Source organism: Anolis carolinensis, chromosome 1 (assembly GCF_035594765.1).
Source record: "Anolis carolinensis isolate JA03-04 chromosome 1, rAnoCar3.1.pri, whole genome shotgun sequence".
Lineage (NCBI taxonomy): Eukaryota > Metazoa > Chordata > Lepidosauria > Squamata > Dactyloidae > Anolis > Anolis carolinensis.
This window is the reverse complement of record NC_085841.1, coordinates 131965671-131985567: the sequence shown is the minus strand read 5'-3', so window position 1 is coordinate 131985567 and position 19897 is coordinate 131965671. Positions and strand designations below refer to the sequence as shown.

At 40.5% G+C, this 19897-nt stretch overlaps 1 protein-coding gene across 23 annotated transcripts in view; it reads right to left on the bottom strand.

Moving 5' to 3' along the window:
- The window catches only part of myt1l (myelin transcription factor 1 like), a 410971-nt gene that overhangs the window by 321658 nt on the left and 69416 nt on the right, over nucleotides 1-19897 (bottom strand). For 20 of the 23 annotated variants that reach the window (XM_062982592.1, XM_062982596.1, XM_062982546.1 and 17 more), the window contains one exon: nucleotides 2248-2287. The exons of the other annotated variants lie outside the window; for them this stretch is intronic. The gene's annotated coding sequence lies outside the window, so the exon portion shown is untranslated. The remainder of the gene's footprint in view (nucleotides 1-2247; nucleotides 2288-19897) is intronic. 23 annotated transcript variants of the gene reach the window in all.

Here is a 19897-nt window from a genome sequence, read left to right as displayed (position 1 = left end):
ATTTATGTTAAAACATTGTCACTACATAAGTCCTTGTGTGTGCTGGAAGATGTGGACAAGTTGGCCTTGCAATCTCCAGAAATGTTAATGTCTCATCATATTACTAGAGCTATGTTAGATATATGGATACAATTTGTCTTCTGGACTTTTCTCAAGAACATTGTATGAGGAGAGGACTTTCAGGAGCCACAAACCTGCTTTCAAAATATGTCTACATAAAATATTTCCATGTCAGCAATTTATTACTGCATCCATTGTTGTTTCTATACAGCGCTTTCCCATTGTCCTACAGATAAACATTCATAGTATTTTACAGCCAATTAGGTTTGATGACATCTTTCTTCATTCTGGAGCACCACAGCTACAAGAACACCTTATGAACGAAACAGACTCACTTTCCTGCCACAGAAAAATGCTCCAGGGCGTTCAAAAGAAAATCCATCTTGCACCACAACTTGAGTATCTATCTTAATTTTAAATTATTGAGTTGCTTAGATTAACATGTACTATTAAAACACCTGATTACAGAAACTGAAAGCTGATCAAAAGTGTCATAATTCTAACAGCAATGCCCTGCCTTTTAAAGAATGAACACACAAATAAGGATAAAAAACGCAAAATAAGGCAAACAAGATTTCATTTTAGTTAATTAGCACAATCTGAATTGTGCTTTTCTTGGACTTGATGATCTAATGAGATTACTTTTCTTATATATTAATGATGCTGCTATGACTTCCCTAAACAATAGGCACATAGGGCCACATTTTATGTGTGCTAGCTAGAACAGGCATGGGCAAGCTTAGGCCCTCCAGGTGTTTTGGACATCAACTCCCACAATTCCTAATAGCCTACTGGCTGTTAGGAATTGTGGGAGTTGAAGTCCAAAACACCTGGAGGGCTGAAGTTTACTCATGCTTGATCTACAAGGTAGCACATTGAATGTCTCTAGTAATCTTCATGAAAATAGTTGTAGCATAAACTAACCCAAAAAGTTCATTCCTGTTTCACAAGTTATATGATCAATAAATGTGTGATCAGGATGGCATAAAATGATTAAAAATGTTAGTTAAATTGATGTTGTTTATTGCAAAACTGGATTGGGGGGGGGCGCTTAGCTGCCTTTTCCTTGCCATTAATTTTATGTTTAGAGAACACTTTAAAAAAATAAAAATCTGACCAAATCATATATTACAAGCCCTCAGCTCAACAGTGCATAGAAAAGCTGTCTTGGAGGGGACTATTAGTGTTTCCTTGCTTTCTTTGACACATCCATTAGCTAAGCAACTCCTACAGAATACTGAACAAACTCCTGCAGGCATACAGGTCAACCATTCTACACCTTCTTTATCTTGGACCTATTCACACACCCTCTGGGGCCTCGCCATTTTGCCGACAGTCACCAGCAAAAGGGAAGGTGCTCGGGACGCCTCGGGACACCCTGCAAGCCTTTCCTCCTTCCCCTATCATATGGTGGGGACAGGACAAGGCACATTGGCACCCTGTTCCTGTCCCCATCAGAAGGGTGAAAGGGCAGCAACATGCATTGCCCATCACCCTTTCCCCCATCATATGGGGAAAAGTGGAGGAAAGTGCAGATAGCTCCATCGAAGCTACCTAAAAAACACTTTCATTTCCGTTGTGGAAGAGGAACCGTCTTACAACACTTCCGCTCCTCTTTGGGAGGAATGTGGGCAGGGCCAAGCTAGCATCATCTGCTATTCATTCAGGTATTAGCACTTTTGGAAAGATAAACATGGGGGGGGGGGATTCTGGGAACACTTTAGGGGTCTAAAATATGCCCTTGTGGGTCTGCATGCAATCTATAAATCCCACTTTCCTCAACCCTGATCTTGAATGTGTTTCCTGTATTGTACATAACAATAAGCTATAAGAATTGCAGGTGTCTTTAGAGTATGGACATGCGAATACTTGAGTCATAACATGGGCATGAAACAGGGAAAAGACTTCTTTGAAAAAATGAGGCAAATCTATTTTGTGAAAAATGAAAGGTCTTTGTCTCATTTCTTGTACCACACTATTCTTATTCACTCACTTTCAAATTTCAGAACTTCCTTTTTCACTTTTGTAGAATTGATGCCTACTGAAAACGTTGTGTCAACAACACAACCCTTTGGCCAGTTATACTGCAGAGTGCAGAAATAGTACCTATTTTGCAACCTGTTGCATTTAACCCTTCCATATAAAAATAAGAGCTGTATCTTATGTTATTCTGTCATGAAAGCCTACCTCGGTGTCACGAAGTGATGCTGCTGCCAGGAATGGTTCTCTGTAAAGAAAAGAGAAAAGCAACTAAGAATTTCACAGATGTCTGTATAAAGAAATGAATAATTACATGAAATCATAAAACCACTAAAACATGTTTGCAAATACAGTAGAGTCTCACTTATCCAACATAAACGGGCCGGCAGAATGTTGGATAAGCGAATATGTTGGATAATAAGGAGGCATTAAGGAAAAGCCTATTAAACATCAAATGAGGTTATGATTTTACAAATGAAGCACCAAAACATCATGTTAGACAACAAATTTGGCAGAAAAAGTAGTTCAATACGCAGTAATGCTATGTAGTAATTACTGTATTTATGAATTTAGCACCAAAATATCACGATATATTGAAAACATTGACTACAAAAATGCGTTGGATAATCCAGAATGTTGGATAAGTGAGTGTTGGATAAGTGAGACTCTACTGTATATATATGTTGTATATTTCAGTGGCCCTTTGAACCTAATTCAGAGTACTTTTAATGGATCCAATTTTATACATTTGGAAAGCACCTGATTAAACTCCTAGTGTTTGTTCAGGTCGATTATGTTTTTGAATTCCTTTCTACAATTGCCTCCTCAACTCATATAGGAACTGAGAAGATTATTTACCACCTGCAGTTTTTTTTTAGAAAAAGTAGGTTTACAAGCATGGACCTACAGTAGAGTCTCACTTATCCAACACAAACGGGCTGGCAGAACATTGGATAAGTGAATATGTTGGATAATAAGGAGGGATTAAGGAAAAGCCTATTGAACATCAAAATAGGTTATGATTTTACAAATGAAGCACCAAAACATGTTATACAACAAATTTGACAGAAAAAGTAGTTCAATATGCAGTAATGTTATGTAGTAATTACTGTATTTATGAATTTAGCACCAAAATATCACGTTATATTGAAAACATTGACTACAAAAATGCGTTGGATAATCCAGAACGTTGGATAAGCGAGTGTTGGATAAGTGAGACTCTACTGTATCTGCTAACTCACTTTATGTGGAACACAAAACTTTCTCGACTTTATGATGACTGTACAGCTGTGAGGATGCAGGAAAAGCTATTGTTAGAACATGGATGGGAAATGTTAACTGCTATCAAATCAACTTGGACTTATCACAAATTCCTGAAAGAGAAACCTCAAAGTTATCCGATATTTGCTTTGGATTATATAAATCTACATTGCCATATAACCCAGTTCAAAGCAGATAATCTAGATTTTATATTGCAGTGTGGAAGGGGCCTTAGGCTTGATCTACTTAGAGATCTATTTATTTGTCTTTTTAACACTTCTCAAGCATAACATTTCAAATGATTCAGTTTTCTTTCTATGTCCACCTTTGATAACCACACTTAGAAATTAGAAATATAAAGGCATGGGCAATCCTAACTTTATTATTTGATGAGATATTTTTAAATTTCAGAACCTTGTCTACTTTCTTCATGGCTGTATCCAAGTCCTAGACCCCTTCTACACTGCCATATAATCCAGATTATCATTTTTGTACTGGATTATATAAAGTGTACACTGCTAGAAAATCTGGATTTTATATGGCAGTGTAGAAGGGGCCTCAATCTTCTTCTACAGTAAGTATATGTTCAGCATATATTGTGATACAATGTAGCCTTGCCTGACTCCTTTGCCAACTGGAAAGCACTCAATTTCTCCATATTTTGTCCTATTGTAACCTCTTGTCTTGAGTACAAATTATGCATCAGGGCAATCAAATGTTGTGGTACATATAGTTCTTTAAAAGCAATCCATAGTTTTTTGTGATCCACACCAGCCTCTGGTGGCGCAGTGGGTTAAACCGCTGAGCTGCTGAACTTGCTGACTGAAAGGTCAGCAGTTTGAATCCAGGGAGCAAAGTGAGCTCCCACTGTTAGCCCCAGCTTCTGCCAGCCTAGCAGTTCGAAAACATGCAAATGTGAGTAAATCAATAGGTACCACTCTGGCGGGAAGGTAAGAGCACTCCATGCAGTCATGCTGGCCACATGAGCTTGGAGGTGTCTACCGACAATGCCTGTTCTTTGGCTTACAAATGGAGATGAGCACCAACCCCCAGAGTCGGACACAACTAGACTTAATGTCAGGGGAAAACCTTTCCGTTTTCCTTACACCAGCGATTCTCAAACATTTTCAGCTGCAAAGCCATTTTTGAAGCAAAAGCTTCTCATGGAGTCATTGGGCAGCTTGTGAGTGGCTGGAATATCTAGTGACTGAAAGCACTAGAAGTCTCCAGGATGTCCTAGGCCTTTATATTTTAATTGTTTAAAATTGTGCACCTGCATATTCCTCCTCTCACTTTCAACCATTTCCTCTACTTTTCTCTTTCAAAATGGCATTCCCCCCCAGGACTTCAGATCCACATGGATGTTTCTTTATTATTCCCACACTTAAAGGGTTGTGCCTGGCTTGTCTGTGGACGTTTTCCTTGTTCCCCATACTCCTTCCCTCCCTCCCTCCCATCCTTCCTTCTCTCCTTCCTCCTATGACATCCAGGCTTCAGACTAAGGCTTCAGTGAGGGAAGATATGCCCCACTGCAAATGTCACAGAAAATTTCATCAAGGGAAGGGCTGCCTCAGGAGTTGAAAGCTAGACAGTAGAAAAGATGTCCAGTAAACACTTCAATTTCCTTTTGGAAAATACAGGGTAAAATAAGTGCTGTGATGATGGAGGTCTTCGGTTTATTCCAATGTTCCTTAACATTTTCAGCATGTTCTATGTGTAGATGATCCTTGAGTGTTGCTTGGAAAAGGGCTCATTTGGAGGGCTCTTGAAGGGATTGGGTGTTCATTTTACACCTTATCTTTCTTCCTTGGAGTCTGTGTTTGGGGGCAATCTTGAATGGCCATCATGGATCAGATTCACCTGTGGTCTGTCCAGCAGTCATCAGCATCTGTCATGGCTCTTGTGAGGAACACATCACAGCAGTCTCTGGCACGTATAATTACATAGCCTAAGAGGTGCCAATGATTTCACTGAAGTGCTTCCATGATGTCTTAAGATGTTTTTCTGGTGAAAGAGTGTGTTTATGATGACAAGGGTGTGTTCCACACATTTGGTGAGAAGCAGTATGCCATTTGGGTTGCTGTTTCCAACTCCATCTTTTCATATGGTCTCTGGCCACAGGTTGAAGTCTCAACTGACTCTCTCATTAAAATCACCCAGTAGGATAATTATGTCCTCTTTAGTTATCTCCAACAGCATAGTGTCCAGCTGAGAGCAAAACTTTTCCTTGATGTCTTCATCAGCATCTAGTGTTGGTGCCTAGGCACTTATAATAGTTGCCTGCTGGTTTTTGTCAAGGTTAATTCTGAAAGTTGAGAGCCATTCATTAATGCTGATGGATGCTTCACACAGATGCTTCACCAGGTCATTTTTGATAGCTAAGCCAACTATTTTTCATTCTTCTTCAGTTAGTCCCTTCCAGAAGAAGGTGTAGCCTCCTTTTTCTTTCTTCAGCTGTTCCTCTCCTGCTATCTGGGTCTCTTGAACTGCTGCTATATCGATATTAAAGCATCTTAGCTCTATTGCAATAACAGCAGTCCTGCGTTTAGGATGATCATTGTCTGTGTTATCCAACAATGTCCATACCTTCCATGTTCCAAAGTTCATTTTTTCTTTTTTGGCCACAAGGTGGTGACTCCTCTGGAAGCAGCAGTCCAGTCAGGGATAAGAGAGGCAGACTATGTTTAGGGCACCTTTTCTAGCCCCTCTATGTATGGGGAGAGCAGAGAGGATACTAAACAGGGCTGCTCAGTCATGGATATAGCTGCTACCTTGGATCTTGAGGTATAACGACTGAATCTGTGACTAGGGGCTTCCAGATTTCACAGTCCTGTCCCCGTTGTCACTCGCTGATTGTCATGGGAAGTTTGTCAGTTTTGTTTTATTTTTCTTGGAAGACGCCTTTGTGTTAATTCATTTTTACCAGGGGTGTCATTTGGATGCCCCCAGTAAAAACCCAGACAGGTCTCAGTTTTAAGGTCTATCTTTATGGACCCTAACTCAGATGTTTGTAACTCGGGGACTGCCCATACTGTCTATGTTGTTTTTAAAAACTACCTATGAGAGTTGGCTCTATGGAACTCCGTGACACAATTTCTAATAAAATTCTCAGAATGACCTCAGAGCTGGAGAATGTTTCAATAGCTATCAAAGTTGTAATTGCTACCACCAAGATAATTATACAAAAAACTTATAAAGGCCCAATGTGTTGATTCCTATGGTGCAGGTGTGTCATGAGCATATAAACAAACTTTCTAAAATAAAGCTTAAATATTTATTAAGAGAATCATTGTTTTACTAAAGGGATATAAGGTATTCCTTTTGAGATGGTAGGATAAAGTCACGTAAGTGTACACTTCTTAGTTGACCAACTTTATATTTTGTTAATTTTCAAATGTATGAAAACTTGCATACAAATATGCCTTGAAAATAACTTTATCTCTAGGGACACCAGCACTGCTTCATCTCATTCATATTTTCTTTATTCAAAATCAAAGGTTTCCCTTTATCCTACTGCTGTGGTTAGAAGACTTTTTGTCATTTGTCTGTTCCTGAATCTATGTTTCAAGTACTATTACTGTTGCATAGCAGATGGGTAATATTTTCCAGGTAGACTACAGTCATTCATAAGTGACATCAAAACACCTGACCATGAAATGCCATTGTATAACAACCTTCCTACAACAGAATTATAAACTGAAGTCCTTCACATTCAAAATAGAACTAACATTATTCACATACTTTCATAGCTGAAGGCCCTTTTAAAATGAAAATGGTATTTGTTTTCTTATTTTCTCTTATGTAGACATGAAACAAACCAGCCAAACTAAAAGCTGAGAAGTAATCGCTGGATTAAGACTAAAGGCAAAACTAATTCTAATTACTGTATTTACTCGAGTTTAGTGTGTCATCGAATGTCATGTGCACTTCAGTTTTGAAGGGGCAATTTACCAAAAATGGATTTGCTCTTGAATGTAATGTGCTCAACAGCACAAGCACAGTGCACGAGGGAGGCAGGCAGCATGACTGAAGCCATGTGGGAAGCCACACTCCTCTGTCAGGACAAGGCTGGCAAAATCTTTAGCCTTCTCTGTCAAAGAATTCTGGTGCTTCAGCAAACCACAACTCCCATGATTCTATACCATTGAGCCAAGATAGTCAGAATTATCCAGGTCACCACCATCTTCTCAATTTGCAGTACTACCAACATTGTGTCAATGATAAAAATTCTTTAAAAACCTCAAAAAATGTTGGCTTATAACCTGTGTTGTTTACCGAAATGCTACAGTAAGCAACCATATAATACAACATATTTCCAAACTAGGACAATATGCCAATCAGAGCAAAATCTAAATGTACAAGGTCAACTTATATTTTACTGTTTTTATCTCTAGCTAAGATTCCTGCCTCCCAAAAGCTTTATGGACATTCTGTATTTACAGTCACGAAGAGAGTGCATTTCTAGTTGAATTACTCATGAAACTTATCTTTCCAGAACACTGACAACATTTTATTATTTTTCTTTTCAGCCACTGAGAAACACATATACATACAAGTTAAGCTGTATCTATGGGTCATGCAAAAATGAAGAATCCAAATTTTATATAGATGCTTGCTTTAGAATGGATAAGATAGCTTTTATTGCAAAGTTCTACTATGATCCATTCTTATCCCAATAATCTTCACCAGAAAAATGAGAACTGGTGGGCTATTCAAACTAACAAGCAGCATTTCTAACTTCATTGCACACCATGTAGAGATTTTCCTGTTGCCATAAAAGCTATTTAATCATTTTGCATCACAAATCACTGAGAGAATTGCTAAAATGTTTGTTTTTCAGTATTAAATGTGACCTGGAGAGCATTGTTGATTCTACAATGGATTGCAGACAACTCCAAAGTCCATACTGCAAGCTGTGTATTGCTGGCTGAGAGACTGAGCCATTGTCTTCCTAAAATTCAAGTGAAAAAATAAATATTGCATTTTACAAGAACCTGCCAATTTTGCAATGGCAATTTGAAAAAGTTGTATACAGTAATCAAAAGTAAAAGAACACTTTTTTAAAAAAATCCCAATTTAAATAACGATATGGTCAGTTTTTATTGGCTTAGTTTGTTCCTATCTTAGCTGAAGTTTCTGCTTTAATATAATGGCTATAAACTATGTTTCCATGCTATTTGTATTCAGGAAAATAAAACCTGTATTTGTCATTGAGCAGTTGTATGAAAAACTGTTTTTTAAATTAATATCTGAGCAGCATTTTTTAAAAAAGAAAAAACAATCAGTTGCTGGCAGACATGTGCTTACACTACTGTTAAGTTACAGCAATGGTGACCTATGATCTGAAAAGGATCACAGCAATGGTGACCTATGATCTGAACAGGATCGGTCTTTTTCCTCAGTCAGTCAATAGATTACTGAAGTTGGCTTTCACTTTCAAAAACTACAACCAGATACAATTGGCCCAACACCTCTCTGATTCATTGTATTCAGTGATTTTCTTATTTGTGGCTAAAACCCATGCAGAAATTGGTTTAAAAAACCCAATTCTACTTCCTATCCCCAATCCAAACTCCGGGGCTAAATCAAGATACCATGAAGCCACCGCAAAGTCCCTGATTTTGCCCCTAAAACCTACCCAAAAGGAGCTGGCAGCTACAGAGCCTCTCCAGAGAGTCCTCCTGTCAGGAGAGGAGGAGGAGGGAGGATTTCCCTCCACCCCCTCCCATTGTCCATGTATGAAATGAATGAGATTATTGTAGGTAACACAGCCTTAGCAGCTCTGTTTTTGTTTTTCTTTCAAGCATATGTATCCATACCAACCAATAGCCTTTCTTGTTTTTCCATCTGTTTCCATCCACCTGCATTCCCATTGCACCCCCCTCCCCCGCAAGTTCCCTCACCTAGAAGAATTAAAACCTTTCTCAGTCAGTTTAGCCAGTCAGACAACTTATTTATCTGACCACATCTCATACCAACCGTCGCGCTCTTTAAGATCTTCAAGGGAGGCCCTACTCTCATTTCCACCATCATCGCAAATGCGACTGACATCAAGGAAGGAGAGGGCATTCTCAGCAGCTGCTCCTACCCTATGGAACACGCTCTCAAAAGAAATTAAAACAGCTCCCTCCCTTGTCTCTTTTAAGAACCAACTAAAAACCTTTCTGTTTAAAGAGGCATTTAGTGAAGAAAATTAATCAGGAATGACAGAAACATCATATGTTATGGACTGGAGTAGAGTGCAATATATGTCTTGTGCCTCATGAACTTGAATGCATACTGTAGTGTTTTTTTCTTAATCTGTTTATCCTATTACGCTTATATTATTGATATAATTTGTTGATATGTGATTTTAATATGTTGTAAGCCGCTTTGGGTCCCATGAGGGAGAAAAGCGGGATATAAAAAAGATTTATTATTATTATTATTATTATTATTATTATTATTATTATTATTATTTAGCTCATAACATTTAAAGTAAAGACATTTACTACATTCACTTCCTTTGGGCGAAATTGTAAAAGGGCTTCCCCCGGATTCATCACAAATACCTCCAGGCAATCCTTTCTCACTCCCCACCTCTACCCACCCATTTACTTAAATTTCCCCAGCTCCAACAAGGCATTCTAGGAAAGAAGAACTATTGACTCATCAATTTTTCAATACAATTGCACATCTGCATTTGCTAAATCGGTTTTATAATGCTTCCCAGTTATTATTGTTAGTTACTTGAGGGAGCATTCTCACAATTATATTTTTTGAAAACTCTTCTACGCTTCTATCCTTTTGTTGTATGAACTTCAGAAGCTAGCTCTGAAAAGAAAGCAATTTAGACAGAACAGCTTTGGTCTTAATTCGCCTCAACTAGGGTAAAATCCCCAGTTTCACTTCCAGCTGCTGGACTGTGAATCAAGGGAAGCAACCAGGGCTCTGCCATTTTCCAGAGTTATAACAACAACAACAACAACAACAACAACAACAATTTTATTTCTTACCCGCCTCTCCTTGTGGCTCAAGGCGGGTTGCAATATCACTAAAACACATAATCAAAACACATAATCATTTAGAAACACTGTGTAAAATATACATATTAAAACATATTTCCATAAAATACATATTAGAACACACAAAACAAAAAATAGACATTGAATGGAATTTATGGCTCCTTAACCCAGGCTCCTCTCCTTCCCCTCTGCAGAAAAGTGTCCTGGGCCTGGAAAGAAACCTCTGAGTTTTCAAATACTATCACTGCCTCAGTTGTGGTAAGACAATAATAACAGGGGAAGCATTTTCAAACAGATTTAAAGTCCAGTGTAACCCTGAAGAAGATTTCTGTAAATAAAGTTTATGCTAAAAGTCTGAATTCACTAAGAACCAATTTAGCAGGGACAGATTCAACTCAAGATATTTTGGTGCTTGACAAAGTGATGCCTATTCTCCAATTTCACATACTGTTCAGACCAAGTTGACTTTTATTTTAATAATAGTGCATGGGTTGCATTACTCACCCTAACATACAGGACACAGTAAACGAGTGGCACGCAGATCTCTTCTTGAATGTTTTAACAATATTTTGTGATCCTTTCCCCCTTTCTGCCTGAGACTGGCATGATCATATCACCTGCCTCTTATATTAAGCATCTTGAGTATAACCAGGTGTTTTTTCAAGGCCCATATGCCTACCTATAGCATATAGAATAGTTTACAACAAATAAAAGGAAGCCAGGCATTGCATGATTTGAGTTCTCTTGGAACAGAACATTTATAATTTGTATCAACTTTAAGGCAACCTAATAACACTTAATCAAAGTGATTGATTAATAGCTAATCCCACAAACCTTGATTTCCTGCATAGCACTTGATCAAGAAAATAACTTATCACTTCACTTTTTATTTTTAGGAATATATACTGGGAGTATATGAAAAACAACACAACTTTATAAAACTATAATTTCAAGTAAAATGATGCTTTAAAACCAGTAATATTTCTCTTTTTAATACATTTTTCAGCAGTGGTACAAAATTGGTTTGATATAGTAGTGACAATTTAGTAGGTATATTTGCTTCCCAATATTTCAGCAAGCTAGTGACCAGTTGAAAGGGGTTTTTAAATTACAGGCGCTATATGTTTTCTTTGAAGAACTTCCAACTCATATTTCTTGAAGTATGAGGCATAAGTCCTGCAGAATCTAGCACAATAGAAAATACGTCTGTGTTATAAATGTTTTCATCAAAATACTACTTTCTTCATATGAAACATTATATTGTCAGGACTTATGAAATCTAAATTTAGCACTGTCACATAGGTCAGGTTGACACAACATTTAAGACTAAATATCTTGGGATTGTGTGGAGGAAGAGGTGAAGAGGTGAACAGATTTTAATGAGAGTCTGGGGTTTAATTAACAGGAACATCTGAGATCCACATACTCCTGACCAAATCCCAGCTTCCTTGCACTTTGGCAGGCCACATTGGAGCAGGGACTATGAATCAAATGCCTTGAATGGAACCTAAGATTAAAGCCTTTCTATGACAATGTGGCTGTAACAGCAGGCATTTCTAGTCTCTGAAACAGAAAAGAAATCTTACAGGTACACACGGCATGCTCTGGAAGAGCTCATTCATCCTGGGAAACTGGTTGAGAATGGAGCGACAAAGCCGACTTACAAAAATACAAATGACTCTATGAATAAACAGACCACATCTCAGTGGGAAACTTTAACAAATCACATGACTTCTTTAGTATGAGATGGTATGTGGTTGTGTTGAGGGTGCATCTATACTGTAGAATTAATGCAGCTTGACACCACTTTAACTGCCATGGCTTAATGTTATGGGATTTGTAGTTTTTGAGCCACCAGCATAATGGCAAAAAAACCTAAAGACCTTGTAAGACTACAATTTCTCTGATTCTCTAGCCCTGAACCATGGCAGTTAAAGTAGTGTCAAAATGCATTAATTCGACAGCGTAGATCAGGCATGGGCAAACTTCACCCTTCCAGGTGTCTTGGACTTCAACTCCCAAAAGTCGCAGCCAGCATACCGGCTGTTAGAAATTATGGGAGTTAAATTCCAAAACACTTGTAGGGCCGAAGTTTGCCCATGCTTGGTGTAGATGCACCTTTAGTCACTTCAGGAAGTTTTTGAAGAAAGACCTTTTCTCTTTTTTATACTCTGATACCATGATATTACAATATATTTGCAAGAAGTAATCTCACTGGTCTTTTAGTACAATGTTGTCCCCGTTGAACATTGCACTTCATTTTCTCCTATTAATGAGCCACTTCTTAAGTAATACATCATGACAGCGATAGGATTCCTCTTCCCATCAGCTCCATTTGGTGTAGCCTGTGAATAGGAATAATAAGAGCTATAGTCTTTCAACATTTACGGGGCCACACTTCTCCCGCATGGGAAGGTAAAAATTAGATGGAAAGGAAAAGGAAATGTGATGTTTGCAAAATTAAACTCATAGACTCTTTTCAATCACATGTAGTCTATGGAGAGAAATCCTGGCTGATGACTGATACAGGTATTGCTAACAAAGTTCCGCCCTTCGACAGTATAGTAAACAATGAACAATGTTCAAGTCCAGAGAGACTCATTAAGATCACGATCAGAGAAGAGAAACATCTGCACCATAAGGAAACCCTAAAGATTTCAGAATCTTAAACTGAGGAAGATTTCTGATAACCCAAGGGCAGCACATTGAACACTCTTGAGGAGTGTACAACACTATCCGCTTTGATATAATTGGTTGTTTTAATTAGTATTAAACCAATCTAATTGTGCAACAACACAAAAATATGTAAGAGGTTATCATAAATATGATAAAGAGTTCTAGGTGTTATTACTGTGATCTTCTTTGAAGAGCTACGCCAATTATTTCATTAAATTAATGTATAGTACACAAGTGTGGAGTTTGTTTCCAAAAGGTACCAAATTGTAAAAATGAATAGCAACATCTTGTTAGCTAGGAGTGGAATATTATTTGCCGATCAAAATATCAAAATGTAGCACCTCCCTTTAGTGCAAGGCTTAGAAAATTGCATTTTGTAGCAAAGATGCACAGATGAATTTGGTATCTTTTAAGCCTTTCTAATGAAGCAATGAAACTGCAGACTGCCAGGAATTCTTGGTCACAGTGACATTTTTCAGTTCACAGCCTTCTTCAAAGAAGCTTCAAGGACCAATTTGAATCACTTGTACAATTAGTACCAAGGTGATGACTGTCAACCCAGTGACACTGAAGTTCTCACATTATCTGAATTTCCACCAAGTATTTAATTCTTCTCTTGGCTGCTAAAATCAAATGCCAAGTCTATTGGAATATACTTAGTAATTGACAATGGATGGATTGACAGGAACATAGCAATAAAATGCCAGACTACCTAATGAAAATAACTGTATAAAGTCACATTCTCTCAGCCTTAGAGGAAAGCAAAAGCAAACCCTCTCTGAAAAAAATTTGCGCACATACACACATACAAACCCCTGTGATAGGGTCATCATAACTTGGAAAGCATGTTACAAACAGCAACAACTTCCTCACTAGGTCGTTTTAAACATTTCTTGAAAACATCTGGAAAATGCATTTTCAAAAAAGACCCAATCTTTAGCATGTCATACATAGCTTTTAAAATGCAAAGCTTAAAGCAGATATGCTCTTTACATATTCTAATATTGGCTGCATACTAGCTACCAAGACAATGAAATTAGAGATTATACACCGAGAGATAGAATATTTCACAAATTCTTTTGAGAGAGGACATAGATATTGCTATTGAAAGATAAACCTGAAATTGAATTGACCCCATTTAGAGAAAAGCAGGCAATGACAATCATCTACAGATACCAAAAAAGCCCTCAGTCTGTTAAAATTATCTTATATGCAGGTTATATATGTTATGGCAAAGTGAAGAAATACATGGCTAGCCACTACACCTCATAATATGCCATAATAATTGGATGCACTTTACAAAATCACATAATGCAGGTTGCAATCTCCCTCTCTCTCTCTCTCTCTCTCTCTCTCTCCCTCCCTCCACAGATGGTGGCCCCTTTCAGTAAATGTTTCCATATCATATAAAGCAACATCATGGCTAGATAACTTATACAACCCAGACTCAAGAACTGAATGGCACCATAGCATATATTATTAAAGCAATTTATTATTATTATTATTATTATTATTATTATTATTATTATTATTATTATTATTAGTAGTAGTAGTAGTAGTAGTAGTAGTATTATTATTATTATTATTATTATTAGTATTATTATGTTTCAGGTCTTTGTGTCAAGACCTAGCCTATCCACTTGTGCCCCACCTCATTTTAGCCTTGCAACAACCCTGTAAAATAAGCTAGGTTGAGGATATATGCCTTTTCAAAGCCATGTGTTTGCATATTTTGACTGTACTCCGTGTTGTCTAAATCCAATACTGTCCTGGCTTTCTCCATACACTGGCTGAAGCAACCATTCTAACATGATGCACCCTGATGTGTCCTGGAGTATGTACAACAGGGAAATGTTTTTACAGGACTGTATCTTTGCGCTGAGAATTAGACCCATAGCTTCTATTAAAGCCAATCAATGCTGCCAAATGAAACTCAATTGTGCAATTAAGAATTTATATGCTAGCTTTCATATGATCCCAAAAGATTTAAATTTCTAAACCAGTAAAGCCTCCATATTCTGAATCAAAACAGAAGGCAGGCAAGAAGTAAGCAAAGAATCTCTCAGGGCTGAGATTCTATGATCTATTTTCAGCATGAATGACATGTCCCCACAAATCAGTGTGAGTGACGTGCATCAGAGATTTAGTGGATGCTGGGCCTTTAATGTCAGTGAAAGGTCAATAACTGGAATTGAATCCAGCTTACTATGAATAGTATAACAAGTATGAAGAAATCAGCTATCCCTTCATAAAACACAGAAAGATTAAAAAACAATGAAATGGTTCAAAAGGTCCTTATGCCTGCATTTTCAGTTTTAGGTTATCAAACCTGGGTGCATGCTGACTGCCTAATTCTTGCCATTTCACAAAAAGACTCCAGCAGCAATCCTGAAAATAATTACAGGCAGTCCCCAAGTTACAAACAAGATAGGTTCTGTAGATTTGTTCTTTAGTTGAATTTATTTGTAAGTTGGAACAGGTACATTTTTAAGTGTAACTCCAGCCACAGCCACACACACACATGCGTTGGATAACATAGAGAAGGGTTAACACCTTTGTGGTGTTTGTTTTGCTGTCCCTTACTTTCTGTCCCTGTGATAATTGGATTTTGAAAATTTGGCTTGCTGTTGGAACAAGGATTGGTGATAAAGCTTCAGCGGAGACACCTTTTCCACTTCAGGAGTAAATTTCTCATCCTGGGGGTAGATTTTTCTCACTTCCTGTTGTCTTAGCCCAAAGCTTCCACAAGTGCAAGAGACTATTGAAAGGCCAAGGATATGAACAACTCCATCCAACTCTAAACATGTCAGGTAAAGGGTTCCAAGGTGAATGCTTTAATCTGGAACTTTAGGTGAAGAACATAAAAGGGTGGTGAGTAGGCCAAAGACAACAAGCTTCAAACTGTTCACACAGACTCATCTAACTCTATGTTTTCATACTAAATTCCTCATTCCTTTCAATGAGCTAGATACCAAGACACACAAAATAAATGTTAGCTCAGTAGAAAAGTCCCTGGATCAGGCATTGGCATATCCAGGCCCATGGGGTCAGATGTGGTCCTTTGGCCTTTTCTCTCTGGCCCCCATCTGCCTTAGCCCTCTTCTCAGTATGGGACATAGCGGTCCACCATGTCCCCAGGCTGAAAGGCTGAGGCAGAAACACGTCGCTGCCGAGAGCTCTCTGGAGAGCGCTGGCCAGTGGCATATACCTCCTCTGAGATTGGAGAAGGCAGCCCGCCTTCCTCAGACTCAGAGGAGAACCGTGGGGAGAAACACGCTGCTAGCAGGAGCCCTTTCACCAGAAGTATGTTTCTCCTTCTCCTCTGAGCCTCAGGAAGATGACCTGACTTCCCCATGTTGAAAAATGTCATCCTGTACTGCTTAAGTCTCTATGGTTAGATAGGAAGCCTAAAAAAGAGTTAGGGACACCTTCCCCAGTTTCATGTATGCTTTGATTAGGCTTCACCATTGTTTCCTCCTTCCCGTCCTGTTTGGGTCAACCCCACCCTTTGTGATGACCCATGGGCCTTGTAGTCCTGCTCAGGACATTGTAATTCCTGATGAGGAGGAAAACTTGGGTTTTTTACCTTCCCAGTCAGAACTGGATTCCCCTCAGCCAGATCTTTCCCAGGCAGATCTGGGAACCTTGCACCTGCAAGAAAGTTGTCTCCCAGAAGTATGTCAAACAACCCCAGAGCCTACTTCTCCCGTGTTCTTGCGCCGGGAGTTTTGTAAACAACAGAGAAGTTTGGAATCAGCTTCGCGCAGGAGTGCGAGGATTGCAGCTAAGAATGTGGCCAATTAAGACTGCTTCTCGTGAGAATCTTTGGGGAGTCTCACATCTGGTCTCAGAGTTTAGCTTTCGGTTCTGATTCCCAGAGAACTGCTTCGGCGGGAAAGTTAGACTCTATTTAGGTGTTTTACCCGCGTAGTAACTTCGCGGAGTCAATTCGTCAGCCTACGGAGCGAGTTGTGTCTGGACAGCGCGCTCCGATTCAAGCCTCGCTCCTGCTCAAGCCTTGCCCTGCTTTCCAGCCTTCGCCTTGCTTCCCAGCCTTGTTTACCAACGGACTTCGCCTTGTTGCCCAGGACCAATCCTTGCCTTGTATCACGGATTTTACCAAGTTATTCCATGGACCTTGTTCTTGTTCCTAGTTACCTTGTTCCACGTTTTAAGCCTTGTTTCAAGTATCAAGTTATTTCCTAGCCTTGCTCAAGTTTATGGACTAAAGGACCTTGTCATCTCCCCTCACTTTGCCTGGCAAAGTGAGTGTTTCGGTCATTGGATTACAACTTTGGACCTTAATATTTCATATTGGACATCGCTTTTTTGGACTAATTTAGACCTTTCCTGAAAGGTCTGCTTTTGGACTATTTCATATACTTGCCTTTATTAACTTTATATATTCCTTCAATAAAGATATTAGTTAGATTCTGGCCTCTGTGTTTGGTTATTGGTGCCTTTGCAACCTGGGTCGTGACAGTTTGACTCCGCCACCCATAAGCACCAATTAACCAAGGCCAGAATGTCTACCGGAACCGTGCCGGGTGGGCAGCCGCTTACCTACACCATCGACAAGGATGAGGTGGATCGCATCCGCGACAGACTCAACGCCCAGGATGGAGAAATAAAGGGCTTGCGGGAGCGCGGAATCCGCCTCCCGGCCATGGCGTTGCCTACCAAGTTTACTGGAGAAGCTTCTAAGGTTCATGTTTTCCGTCGCCAATGTCAAGCTTATCTAGAGGCCCGTGATGCCGAGTTTCCCCAAGAAGACATCAAAGTGGCGTGGGTTTACAGTCTTCTAGACGGGCCAGCGGCCAATTGGGCGACGGCACTGTTCGACCAAGCCTCTCCACACCTAAGATCAGCGCAACACTTCTTGGACCACCTCAAGGAGACTTGGGGAATCGAGGACAATTTGGAGGCAGCCGGTCACAAACTCCGTCGCCTTTTCCAAGGAGACAGACCAATGTCTCAGTATATAGCCGAGTTCCGAGTGCTGGCCCACAACACCGGCTGGAACGATGTAGCCCTCAGAGGACAATTCCGGGAGGGTCTCAACATTGAAATGCTGGAAGAAATCTCCAAGGTGGATCCTCCCCAGACCCTCGAGGCACTCATTGATCAATGTTTACGGGCTGAAGTCATGATTGCCAACAGGAAACAGTGGGTTCGAGGCCAGGGTAGTAGAGCCGGGGCAAAACCCCCCGCTCCCACCAGCGATCAGCCACGTCCAGTGTGGAGACCCCCACCGCCAACCCCATACCCCAGAGGTGGCGAGGAGGTGCCGATGCAGTTGGGCAATGTGCGTCCCAGACTGGATGCCGCCGAGAAGGCCCGTCGTCAACGCTTTAACCTCTGTTGGTACTGTGGGAATGGGGGCCACTTCGCCAGAGAGTGCCCAGCCAAAGGGAAGCCTGCCGCCCGTCTTGCGGCGGCGTCCTCCACGGAGACGAAGGCGTCTGAGCCGACTGGCACACAGCCGGCGGGGGAAGCCAACGACCGGGTGTAGAGAGGCTCGCCAACCCGGTCAAAAAATCTATTCAAGAGCCGCCAACCGGGGTCCTGTTCCTTCTCGTGGTCACATTATGGTCAGCAAAAAGGGGACCCGTCATGATCCACGCCATGATAGACTCTGGAGCTACCAACAATTTCATTGATAGAGAGTATGCCGACTCTCTGGGATTACAATATCATGATTTCAAGAATGCCCGTGTGGTGCAAGCCATAGACGGCCGCCCCCTCAAGACGGGCCCCGTAAGTCAGTGGTCGGAACCCACCAGGATGTGGATAAGGGAACATATGGAAGAGATTTCCTTCTTTGTTACCGAGGTTCCCCATTTCCCTGTGATTTTGGGAATCCCATGGCTGACTCTCCACGACCCTAACATCTCCTGGTCCAACAGAGAACTGCAGTTTGCTTCACCGTATTGCCAAAACCATTGCCTCGTAGCCAAGGTCTGCCATGCCACAGACACCGAGCCCATCATCACCTTGCCAAAGAAGTACTCCGAGTATTGGGATGTATTCAATGAGAAAGAAGCCGAAAAATTACCCCCACATAGACCTTATGACTGTGCCATTGACTTGGTGGAGGGGGCCCCGATCCCGCGAGGGCATCTCTACTCCCTGACCGAACCAGAGCAAGAAGCTCTCAGGGAATTCATAGAGACAAACCTTCGCAAGGGATTCATCAGACCCTCTCAATCCCCAGCCGCCTCCCCAGTGATGTTTGTGAAGAAGAAGTCAGGGGAACTACGCTTGGTGGTGGACTACAGAGCATTGAACAATATCACCAAGCGGAACAGCTATCCCCTGCCCTTAATCTCGGATCTACTGGATCGGCTTCGAGGAGCCAAGGTTTACACCAAGCTGGATCTTCGGGGGGCTTACAACTTAGTTCGCATCAGGGAAGGGGACGAGTGGAAGACCGCCTTCCAGACCAAATTCGGATTATTCGAGTCCCGAGTTATGAATTTCGGTTTATGCGGAGCTCCCGCAACGTTCCAGCATTTTGTCAATGACATTTTTCAGGACTATCTAGACAGGTTCTTGATAATCTACCTGGACGATTTTTTGGTGTTTTCTAGATCACAATCAGAACATGAGAACCACGTCAAAATGGTGTTACAACGACTGCGGGATCATGGACTTTATGCCAAGCTGGAAAAATGCGCCTTTGATCTACAAGAGGTAGATTTCCTTGGTTACCGCATCTCGCCTCTAGGGCTTTCCATGGATCCAGCCAAGGTTTCGGCAGTATTGGAATGGCGGGCGCCAACTAACAAGAAAGAGGTGCAGCGTTTCTTGGGGTTCGCGAACTATTACCGCAAGTTCATTCCAGATTTTGCCCGCTGGTCCGACCCCATCACTAGCTGCATCCGTGGAAAGCAGCCTTTCCGCTGGACTGATCAAGC